The 12,324-nt window shown below is 44.2% G+C and overlaps 1 protein-coding gene across 1 annotated transcript in view; it reads left to right on the forward strand.

The window, feature by feature from the left end:
* Positions 1-491: 491 nt before the first annotated feature.
* NCOA7 (nuclear receptor coactivator 7) overlaps positions 492-12,324 on the forward strand; it is a gene marked incomplete at its 3' end in the record, with an annotated part of 90,683 nt that continues 78,850 nt past the window's right edge. The window contains exon 1 of the mRNA XM_081998051.1: positions 492-610. The remainder of the gene's footprint in view (positions 611-12,324) is intronic.

Here is a 12,324-nt window from a genome sequence, read left to right on the forward strand (position 1 = left end):
GCTAGCCGCAAATGCCTAGAAGGGTTACCCGGAGATATCTCCGGTAAAGGAATGGCGTTTCTGGTAACTATAGCAGGTTTTGTTTTTTTGGGGTTGGGTGAACAAGCCTGCATGCTGGCAGTGTGGAAACATCAGATAAAGCTTGCAGGCTTTTCAGTTTCCCATGGATCTAAAGGCTTTGGTTAACCTCAAGTTTCCAAAATTGGCCGTTTTGTTTCACTACTACCCTTGAGAAAACTCTTCTCTCCAGAGGCAGAGCCCGGCGCTTGGGCTTTATGAAGACATACGCCATACTCGGGCCTTTTTTTTGGCCCCAAAGCCAGAGCCCTTTGCCCAGCATGGGGCTCGTCGGCAGCGTAGCGGCTGGGGGCTGCGGCTCGGGAAAAGCGCGCCCTCCCCTCCCGCCCGGGCGCCGGTAGGAGCCCGCCCGCGGGGCGGTGGGGCCGGGGCCGGGCGGGAGGCGGGATCGCCGGGGCGGAGCCGCGGTCCGGGCCGGGGGAGAGCGGCGGGGCTGGCGCTGCGCTGGCCGAGCGGGCAGCGCTGCAGCGGCGCTCCCGCAGCCACCGCCCGGCAGCGGGGCCGCCATGCCGCCCGCTCACCCGCCCTGCAGGTGCGCGCCGGGGGGGGGGGGGGGGGGCGTGTTGTTTTCCTTTTTACGCCGTGCCGGGGGGGTGGCGGGCGGGTCTGCTCGGCCCAGGGCCTTGTTCCCGGGCGGGGAGCGGCGGGGCCGGGAGCTGAGCCGCGGCGGGTAGAGGCCAGCGCCGCCGGTGTTGTGGTCGCGGGGGAGCCGCTTGGCTGCTTGCTTGTTCACGGACCTGGCCCAGCGCGGGAGGCGAGCGGCGGCTCCCGGCCCCGGCGTGGCGCTTCGGCCCGGCCCGGCCCGGCCCGTCCGTGAGCCGCCCGCCAGCGGCGCTGCCGGTCCGGCCAGCCCAGCGTTTCGCCTGCTGCCGCCTTTACCCAGCCGGTACAGCTGAGTGCTTTGTTGGCTTTAGCGGCTTCAAACCTCATTCGTTTCCTCCCTGCCCAGAACTTGGATGATTTACTGGAATGTTCCAGGCTCTCTCCATTAATTTATAGTCTCAGGTTGTCATGATTAAGAAGCGCTGCCGGGTGCCAAAGGTGTGTTAGTGACTGATTTTGGTCTCTTTGGTGCAACGGACTTTCCATTCTGTACCTCATCATACAGTACTTAAGAGTTGTTTTGGCTGGAGGGGCTTACCCGTATGTGTCGGTGGTGTCCGTGCAGTATTACGGTGCTGGAGGGTGCAGTAGCTGTTTGTCCCTCTCAATGATGAAATAACAGGCTTCTACACTCCACAATTATTGTTCTCCCATTAAGTAGTCATATGCTTCTTGTATTACTGCATTAATGATGGACTTTTAAGACGGGTAGGTGCCCATTAATTGATTATGGTTCGCCTCAAATGCTGTGATCCAGGCTAAGGGCCTGTGTTTGGATGATACTTAAAGTGCATATTGATGAACTCTCCCAGCATATTGTATCAGCAAGTGTTTACATAGTGTGGAAATCATATTTTGCTAATGTTCTTTTGGGTGTGTATGTATACACATGCAGGCTTCAGAAGATTAATGGCAATGGGAAATGACAAGAAAAGTATGTGTGCATACATATTTTCTGAATGAAAATTATCAGGGATGTATGTCTTTAAATGTAATTCATGGTTAAAAATATGTAAATCCTAGTGCATTTTAGACTGCTTTCTCTTTCATCCTTTTACCTGGAAACTGCCTATAAATATACACAAATTGTTTTAAGGATCTAAACATGCAAGTAATGTTGGTCTGGCAAAGAGTTGTATTGAAGCTGATGGGGCTACTTTGTAGGCAAAATGTTCTCAGATGGCTTTCCCTCTTTTTTTGGTCTTCTTTAAAAATAATGGATCAAAATCTTGCGCTTCAGAGGGAAGTCTGTACTTCAGTTAAATTCAGTACCTTTTTTTCTTGTTGTGTATTGTGTTACCAAAAAGAAACACTCCTAGAAAACCTAATTTGTCTAAGACAGTTGTGACCACAGTCTCGGAGTCTTGCTCCTTGCCTTTGCCCAGTGTCCTGTTCTCACTGCGCCAGTGGCCACACTTGCATTTGGATTCATGACATCTGCTGCTGAAATGATAAGTGATTCTCTTTGGAGTTGAAGTGTCTTAGAATTGATTGAAACAGTCCTTGTCTTGTTGTATAGGAGTACGGCTTTGTTGCTTTGTGTGACCAGGATTTTGAAAGAGAAGAGTAAAACTGGTTGGGGATTTGCTCTGGTAAATATTTGGCTAGCTTATGTTCCTGACTTCAGTGGACAGCTTGCAAATCCCTTACAGTGTTAGGGAATAAGTCCTCTTTTCAAATAGAGGTTAATTCATTGGAGAGTGATTTAGGTTGGGGAGTAACACTTTTTCAAAAAGGTTGTAAACAAAATTGTGACAATCCTATAGATGGATATTGCAGCTAGAGTGGCTCCCTGCAGTCACCCGTCTGGGTGAGGGGAAATTAGTGTGAGCCTCTGGAACATGACCTGACACGAGAAATGGCTGCTGCAGGCAGCTGGAGGCGTTCAGAGACAATAGTTGTGATGGAGACGAGGGACTTGGGTACTCAGTTTCCTTTTGCTTTCCAGTAGGCATTGAAGGAAAGCCAGAATGTAACCAGTGTAGAGAAAAATGGTAAAACTCCCTGTCTGACACCTGGTTTGAGCCCTCTGTGTCTCGGCAGGTGCAGCAGCAGGCAGTTGTGGCCCTCAGCTCTGGTGGTGGGGTGAATCTAGTGTCATCAGTCAAGTAGCGGCAGATTGACAAATCTCTTCCTCCTCGTGATCAATAGGCCAAAACAGTCTAAGGCTTTATGAGCGCAGCTCTTGTTTTAGTGAGGTATCCACTTGCTGGCATAGTTATTGACAGTGGGGATGGCAGTTTGCCACGGAGTTGGTGGTTTCTTGCTCCCTGCTGTGAGGAAGCTGGGCCCTCGTGGAGGAAAATGCACAAGTCTCGCTGGTGCTGTGGGTTTGTCCTGGGGGTTAAGATTGGTTTCCCAAAAAGAGGAAACATAATGCAACAGTTGAGGAGTGAAGTCAGCATTAAGAGCACGCACTTAGGTGTCCTCCTTTCACCAGGAAAGAAAAGCAGGGTAGAAGAAGCAAGTTTTCAGAATTTTTTAATCTTTTTTTTTTTTTTTAATCAGACTGGTTTCTTATTCCTGAGTCATTTTTCCTTAGCGCGATTCATGAGACAGTGAGGCAGTGACAAAATTCACTGCAAGCTAGAGGGATTATATTCCCCCTGCAAACATACAGTTTCAGATTGACACATTAAACACGTACACAGGAGTATTCTTTTTTCCCCCCCTTTTCTTTGCAAATCCTTCTGATTTTATGCAGAAGGCCATATTTCTTTATTCCAGATGAAAATGTCAGGCAGGCCTGAGCGGCTGTGCTGCTGTTGGAAGGTGTGTGTTATGAACTGTTTGTTCAGTTTTGGGGTGGGCATTGCACTGCAGTGTGGCAGGGGACTGTGGTTGTGTATCTGCAGTCTCTCCTCTGCTTGCGTACAAGGGCAGGGTGCAGGCAGGCTTTGTGGGGTCTGTCAGTACTTCCCGATGGATTGCAATGCAGAAGGTAGTAGTAAGTGCCAACAAGAGTGAGTTACTGCAGGTGCAGTGCTTTCCTCTTGCACCTGTGTTGCTCCCAGTCTCAGACCAAGCTTAGAGAGAGGGATAGTTCTGGTATTTCAGCTTGGTACCATGTAGTATCCTAGTGACATGTCTGTACTTACTTGAGACTTAGTAACTTGGCATGGAACCGCAGCTTACCCTTTAGGAAGACTGCTGACTTAGACTTGGAGCTCTCGATGTATAGAGTACTCATCATAATCGTAATAAGACTTTCTGATTGTTATTTATCTTGTTTCTAAGATGCAAACTGTGCTTTCAGTTGCATGCCTCACATTCCATGTGTTGTGTAGTCCTGTGGCTTTGTCAGCTAGCTGAAGCTGTTCCTTGTTCTCAGTTATTCGGTTCCCTGTAGTACATGTGCTGTAATTAAGCATTAGGCCTCCTGTTTGATAAGCTACAGGTAGATCCCACTGAGGTGCCATTTTTTCCTCTTTTGTTGCCTTTGTTATGGCTAGTCTGTATGTTCTACGGGGTTTTTTTCAACATCCTTTCTGAAATGCAGGCTCTGTGACTACCTGTCATATTTAAGTAATGGTAATATCAACTTGGTTTACAGGAACAGAAGACATCCAAACTGAGCAGGGAGGTTATACCTGTTTATACAGGCAAGGTTTGCATTTACCTTTTGGTTATAGTGTCAGATTAGGATTGTTTATGTTTCATACTCTATCCACTTAGCAGGATTGAAAAGCCTTTTATTAATAGCTACCAATTTCTAGAAAGAAAATTTTCTTAAAGAACTTTTACCCATTAGTGAATGATTTTGGGATCTTCCAGTGGTGTTTCTGTAGATGTCTGAGAGTGACTTCCCCAAAATCCAAGACTCCTTGGGCAGGCAAAGAGCAGTCCCAGTGCACCAGTTAGAGGAAGTCACAGCTTTGTTTTACAGAAGTTCACAATAAGAGCTAATGTTTCCTTGAACTCAACCTTATCTTAAGAAAAGCTAATTTATTCCCTGACTGATTTTTCATGGAAATTTAACTTCTTCTAACAGTGCTGTCTCTATCTGCCACTACTCCTGTCTGTTTTTTTCTGCTTTTTGTCCCACATGCCATCTGTCTTATTTTCTGTTTTGTTTTCTTTTTAAATACTCTAAGCTAATGCAGCAGATAACAGTATGAATATTTATGAACCATTGCTGCCCCCCTCGTTCTGAGGGGAAGAGGTGTGGGTGGCTTCCTGCCAGGTCAGGTGATGCTGTGATTGCAGAAACTAATTGGGATCTGGAGGGGATGCTGCAAGGAACAACTTGGTATCATCAGTGGCTCAGCAGTGCTTGCATGCTGTGTCAGTAGTCACTGTGCGCAGATAACGTAGTAGCACTAGTCTGTTGTTGGAATTAACAATCTTGTGGTCAAGTAACACACTGGTCTGGTGGCAAGGGCTTTATTTTACAGTCAGCTTAAGAAGTAGCATTTCTGTAACGATTTTTAAGTAGCTATACTGATGCCAAAGACCCAGGCACTTCTGATAAAGCTGGGTATAACACTGTGTGCAGTTTTGGTAGCTGTAACAAGCTCGGCAAAGCTTTGTAGGCCAGGAAGTGGCTTGAGTGTTTCCTTCACACTTTCTTACAAAGGTTCAGATAATGCAGAGACCACTGAAGAGTATAATAGAGTAATTTTACCCATTAAGATTATTAGTATGATGTTTAGAATATATATTGAAAAGAAATTATTAATTTGTAATATATAAGCAATATTTGACTTTTTGTACTCCTGTTTTTTCCATCCTGGTTGCCAATCAAACATTTTGCAGTGAAGATGCTGAAGACTGATGGCTAAAGGTAGCAGCTGCGGTAACCCATGACATAAAATCCAGGCAGTTCCATCTGTCCCAGCTCCAAAAGCTTCTGAAATGCAGGTGGTGTTTGGTAGATGCATGGTGCAAGTGGTGACGTCCTGGTGACAATGGGTGGAGAACCAAGGAGATAAAACTTTGACTCTTACTTTGTTACGGAACAGTGTGCTGAAATGTGTTCAGGTATGTGGTGAAAGATTGACTTTGACTGCTGTAAGCCAGTCACTTACGCAGATATGGGCCAAGTGATTAACAGCTGCTGAACATGAAAGCCCCCTTGCCACCCAGATGTGCGGGGTCAAGTAGCAAGCAGTCTGAGTAGTCACCAGAGCAGTTAGGAGATGCATTGAGAACCACAAAGGATTAATAAGGGTGGCTTTCTGCCAGTACGGCGAGTTGTTTTCCAGCCCTTGTGCTTAGGTATCAGCTGAAGAAATTTAATTTGATTTACCAGTAGTTTGTTTGGGTTTTTTTAGTGTATGATGCTGAGCTGTGTTGGTTAAGTATGCCTTGTTGTTAGGTGTGAGTAGATGGTGGGAAGTGGCTGGCATCATCACATCACTGTACAGAGGCTAGGCAGGAACTTGCAGTGGCAAGTTTGTGTCTACATTTGTGTCCTGCTACAGTCACGCTTACAGGATGGAAAGTAAAATCTCCTGTGTGGGGCTAGTGCCGATGTGGTTGCTCATTGCGGCACATTTGTTTCCTTATATACAGGAATTCTGGAGTCCTTAAAATTGAGCCCTGCTGCTAACTGATCACTCGGTGGATAAATTTTTAACTGGGTTATTTGTTTTGAAAATTTTATTTCCCTTTGTAATGCATAATTTGTTAGTACAGGTAACACCAAAAAAAAAAAGAAAAAAGATTAAGGAGCTGGAGGTTAGTTTTCTTTTCTCTTGCCTGTTGACACTATGCCCTTGATGCTCTTGTGTGAGTAGTAAGTTTCAGTGTTTTGTCAACCAGTTGTGTCCTTTCCTGAGCCCTGCTCTGGTACTTCCCCCGTCCAGCCTACGCCTGGCAAGTAACACGCAGGTTTTACAGGAAGGGGACTAAAGACTGATCTTGAGACCAAAATGGTACAGCAAGTACAAGAAATCCAGAATATTCTGCAGGCACGGTGGGAAGAGCAAGTAACATGAACGCCAGGAAACAACCAGACCTTATGCAGTGGTGTATGTTGGTGGGTTCCCCTGAGCTCCACAGGTAGCAAGCTGTGGAAAAAACACTGCACCCAGGAGAGTGGTTCCGAGCCCTTCTGCTCAGCCCTGAGCACGCTTCAGATTAAGCTTGAGAGAAGAGTGAGGAAAGTGTGTTCCCTTCCTTCTTTTCCTCCTGAGAAGGAAATGCAGACCCAGACCCAGATCGGGGGCACGCTGTACCTTGCAGAATGCAGCCCCGCTCTGCTAGGAGCAAGGCACGCTTGAGGGGTGCCGTGGGCAGTTTGTGCTAGCGCCGGCGGAAAGCCGAGGAGGTTTGCAAAAGGAAAGCTGGCGGAGCTGAAGGGGCCGCCTGTAGCACCAAACCTGATTTTAAGGTGCTTCTGGGGAAATGTGTATTTCTTTGTACTAGGTAGCTGTAGTGTGGTCATTTTGTCATGTGGAGCAGTGTCGTATTTGGGATGTGAGGGCTTCAAGTCAGAAAATGTATTTCTTGGGCAAAATTATTGTCATCCCTTGGTAAATGCTAACAGGCCTTTAAAAGCCTCTCTTCTGGCTGTGGTGGGTTTTTGTTGTTTTTTTTTTTTAGTGTCTAGAAGCTTTGTAAACAATCAAACTTTCATGGATGTAACTGAAATCAGGACTTCACCTTCAGTGCTGAGTACGGTTTTCAACTCTTAACTGCTTTGCAGTCAGCATTATATTGCATTTAAAATAAAAGTTTTACCTGGTACTGTGTTTTGTAACTGTTGTTTAAGTTTTGATTAATTCCTCATCCCACTTACTATTTGTTGTGAATTCTGTGATGAAAGAACTGTGGATGATTATTTTCTCACTGAAAGGCTCTAGGATGAGAGCATACAGTGTTATAAATTGGAATTTACTTTATCTGACCTTGAAACATACCTTTCTTCCTGCTTCTTTTCACTTTTTTTTTTCTTTTTACTTCACTGAGTCCAGCAAGCAGATAGCTCCGAAAAGCAATTTTGACCTGTGGAAGCTAGTGCTGGGTATTACCTGTTCATTAGATTAGCCCAGCCGTGTGTTCGAGATTGGAAGTGCACATTTTAATCCTAGGTTTTGTAATAGTTATTGGTAAGAACATGAATCTAGCTCTGGTGTAATACACTTCCCGGAGGTAATGCGTCAGTCCTTTTTAATGCACCCAGATGGGGTAGGTGTAAGCTGCTTTTTCTATTTTTTGAAATATGTAGGTCTCTACCCAGTTTGGACAGTTTTTCAGAGTAACTGTGAAAAGATATGAATTGCTCTGTGCCAAGTTTTAATTTTTAACACCAAAACTGGAAGTACTACAGCCCCCTCAAAAACAGAGGCTTTAACATGGACCAACATCATATCCACACCCTGCCCCCCTCCCCCAAAACCCCAACCAAACAAACCCCACCCAAAACTCGTTAATATATTAGCTGTTTGGCTAGCTTCAACTTGAGGAAGGGCAAACAATTACTCTGCTGTAGCTGTAAACAAGTGAAGGCAAGGTTTTGTCTGGAAGGTGTTGGGCAATCTGAAACACTCACCATTACCAGCTATGTCAGGCATAACTTGTGAAAATGAAAAGTCAGTAGCTTTCATCTTTAGGCCCCCATTCTGCAAACGTGTGCTTAGGTATTGGGAGCATAACTTGTGTGAGTAGTCCCTCTGATTGCATTTGGTACGTGAGTAGAGAGCTCAGTGACGTTGTGATAGAGCTGAGATGGCTTCCATGAAAATGCAGCACTGGAGGAATTGAAGTTATTTTTAAAATTCAGTCAAATTTTGTCAAGGTTGTTTGGTTTTTGGTTTTTTCCCCCAGCAAAAAGAAATACCTAGCTTCAGAAATTGTGAGTTACTTTGTTGATAACTGTAAGTGGAAGATGTTTGAATTTTAATTTTAAGATCAGCCTGTTTTGTTGAACAGTAGCACCTCGGTTCAATAATAATGTTTAAAACGCTTGAGTAATACGAAAGTAAAACATACACTGCTATCTTTTTACCAGAAAATGTCTACATTCTGTTTTTTATGCAATACTACTCAACCCTAATTCAGGTGTATTTTTTAACTTTTTGTTGTGTGGGGTTTTTTTTGTTAACTAAGCCCTGAACTATCTCACTGGCTGAACACATCCAGAGTTGAGGAAATAAAGTCCAAATTAGATATGCTGAAAAAAGGATAGTGTATATCTGTTTTGTGTGAACCATTCCGTTGTTCTCTCTTTTGTGCATACAAAGAAATACGTTGCTAACTTTATTTACCTGAATAATTTCAAGCAGACACTTAGCTATGCACAAATAGTCAGAACACAGAAAAGTAGAGAAAACTCATTTTTCTGTTTCTGGAAGGAAGCAAGCAGCTATTCAGAGAGACTTTCTAATGAGGTAGGTAAATGTAATTGTGCTATGGTATATAGCAAGGGGAATTCAGTTTGAGAGGGGAGGTTTTGCTTTGTACATACTGCAAGGTGACTCTTGGTACAAAGCCAGAAACTGTGTGTAGTGGTGTACAGGAATCCAGAGACGGAGGAAGGAAAAATGGTTAGATGATAAAGGTTTTAAGGATGTTTCAGAAGAGCAAGAGAACTAAATCATTCTTAGTTACACAATGCGTAGAGGAATTTTGCAAGGAGGAAGGAAATAATTAGAAACATTGCTGCTTTTAAAATAGGCTTCAGACTGTGCAGTGGGTAGAGGGTACAATTTACTGTTCATTGTTGTAATTTTAATGCACCTAATGCTGCCAACATCTGAGCACCTGTGAAGCTGTGTGTGCTGGTGTAATACAAGGTCACACTCAACAGACTGTAATGCAATAAATGTTGCAGGTTAAGGAATTGAAAAGTAAACAATGAAGGTTTCCAGTGTTGATTTTGTACATTAGAAATGTACAGGTTTTCTGTTACCATTGAACTGTTCAATATGTAACTGTTCAATATGTACAATGTATGCAGTGTGGCACAGTTAAGGTTGCTATGGGAACCTGGCATTTTGGTTCTGCTAATGGTGTTTCAGAAAGGAAAACATTTGCATTGCATTGCTGTGACTCTTCTCTCCCCACTCCTCAGCTCCTTTGCTTCTTGGTTGGGAGGTAGGTGACAGAGAAAAAGCCATGGCCTGGGATGTGCATGAGTCCTTGCAACCAGGGTCGATTGGAAGAAGGGATGTTGAGCTGAAACTTAAAAATTATCATTTTCCTTTCAAGTCGTTCTTGTGTCTTGAGTTGCATTTTGTAGTGAGGAAGTATTTAAATGTTACTGTTTTACAGTATAGTATCAGTGGGCTATTAATTTGAGGATCTTACTCTGGAAACTTGAAAATGATGGGTACTTTCTAAAGAAAAGTTTCCAGTTATTTTCGCAGCATGATTATGAATATTGTTGGAAATGTACTTGACCTAAAAACCAGTGACCAGTTCTAATACTTCCTGTTAGATTGATTAATTTATTCATATTTTAACTTTTATTGCCTGGTGTTATTCTGTAAAGCACTGAGAACATGTTAGCCAAGTCTCATTGAGTACAATGGGAATACTTACAAATATAAACCTAACTTTATGCTTAAGCATTTTGGGGTCTAAAGTAATTGTAAGTAGAAGGTGATTTATGGTACCTGTCATTTACGGTACAAGCATCAAGCCGCATCTTTGTCGTTTAAGTGACTCTTTAAACACCTGTCTCTTTCTGCTCTACCTCTACTTTATTTACTGTTGGTATAAATGCCTGTATTGGTTTGGTGAGGAAAGAGCCGAGAAGCGAGAGAGCAAGTTTGCTGTGAAGCTGGGAACACACATTTGTCTTTCACAGTCTGTTTCTCATCTCCTGAATGCTGGCCGTAGGTCTTGGCAGGACTCGTCTTTCAAAGTGTGCGGTTGCTGAGGCCCACCGAACGAAGCCGCTGCTCGAGGAGTTACGTGGACGGTTATCTGCCCAGGCTTTCTGCTGCAGGGCTGCCTTCTGTGGCAGAAGTAAGGGTGTGCTTGCTGTTCAGCTGTGTGCAGCAAAGCCGGCTGGAAGTGGGTGTGAGCTGGCATGGCAGGGTATAAACTGAACTGCAGATACAGAACCGCTTCTGCTGATTCTGCTGCAGATTATTTGTGTGTTAATTTTGGGTGGAGGAGCAGTAGCAAACAGCTGAAGTAGGTGAAAGGGGGGAAGGCTAAGGGCAGTAATATTTCAAACTGGCAGCTGCTTGCCACATGGACGTAAACAGCCTGAGAGAGGCGAGCGAAAGCCCACTTTCTTTGGCGTGGCACTTCAGTTGGCCAAGGTCCCCTTGATTGCCAAAGGACATTTGCTGTGCACCTCTCTGCAGTGGTGCCGCTGTTTTGCCAGTGCAAATCCCACTTGAGCTCTGTGTAAGCTAATTCATAGAAGCAACTCTGATGTATGGCCAGGCCTGGGATATGTGACACTGTGGATCCAATGGCCCTTAACAGCATTCTGTGTATGGAATGGTAGGACAATTCTTCTGGCTGCTCACCTGGCATGGAGGTGGCACCAGGCAGGCGGCTGATTTTGTTTGCTACCTGGCTTGCTTTCTCTCTGCTGTGTAGGAGTGGTGAGAATGGAGTGACTTTCTGTTCACTGCTTCTGTCCCTTTGCTTGGTTCAGAGACAGGAATCTAAGGAGGACTTGGTCATGTCCCTTAAAAACGTGGTAGAGAACCTGTAACTCATTGGCTCTGGGAGTGATGTGGTTATCTTTTTGATCTTGTCAAAATAGATGTGCAGGCTTTCTTTGAAATAGTTCTAAACAGATCATGAAACTAGCAGTTGTGGGGAGCAAGGAACGTGCTGGTGTCAACTGCCAAATCAGCAAGGTAGTGCTGAGGGGATTGTCTAAATACTAATTGTCTAAATGTTCATAGATTTTTATTTTTTAGAAAACTGCACATACTTGGTGTTTTAGTTGAATGCTGCTAAGCACATACATAGAAGTCGTTTGTGTGTATGCCTATGTGCTCCAGGGAGAAGGAACAGTGACATCTGTCTTACCCTCTCTGGATATGGTAAACTGCATCCTCCTCTTGTTCTGTGGTGGTGGAACTATGACGCTGTACGTCGGTTTAGGATCTGACTCAGAAGGGTAACATAAACTGTGATAGAAATGCCTTCGTATGTGGCATTGGACTCGATGATCTTAAAGGTCTTTTCCAACCTTAATGATTCTGTAAGCACAGACTTTATTTCATTCAGCAGGTGTCCCAGGAAAGAAAAGGCGCAAAGGGTAAGCCATTTGCCGTGCAGTTACAAGATCTGTGGTTTTGTAGTAACTTTGCAGAATGACTGTTTTCTGTCAACAGTCCATAAAGATGCAGGATTTGGCATTTAGACTCCACATACTATGTATACCTGTACAATGTGAACTTGAAGGGCTGCTGGGTTCAGAAGGCTTGGGCTTGATGCTTACTTGAACCAGGGTAGGTTAAAACAAGGGGTACAAGAAGGTGTTAATTCTTTTAAAACTTCTGCAGCAATGTTCTTGCTGACTTAAAAAGGAAATTTTTTTCTAAGTGGCCTGATTTCAAACAGCACTATACTCTTATATTTGATACGGCATAGCACTCTACCTGTTAATAGTTTACACTGCGTTTTGTAACTGGTTTCTGTCTAGCAACCACAGCTGAATTAGACAGTAGAATATATTGTTCCTTATGGAAAATGCATTTGGTAATGTTCAGCTGCCAATCAGGG

The sequence above is a fragment of the Phaethon aethereus genome (genome assembly GCF_964289735.1).
Source record: "Phaethon aethereus genome assembly, chromosome: 3".
Classification (NCBI taxonomy): Eukaryota; Metazoa; Chordata; class Aves; order Phaethontiformes; family Phaethontidae; genus Phaethon; species Phaethon aethereus.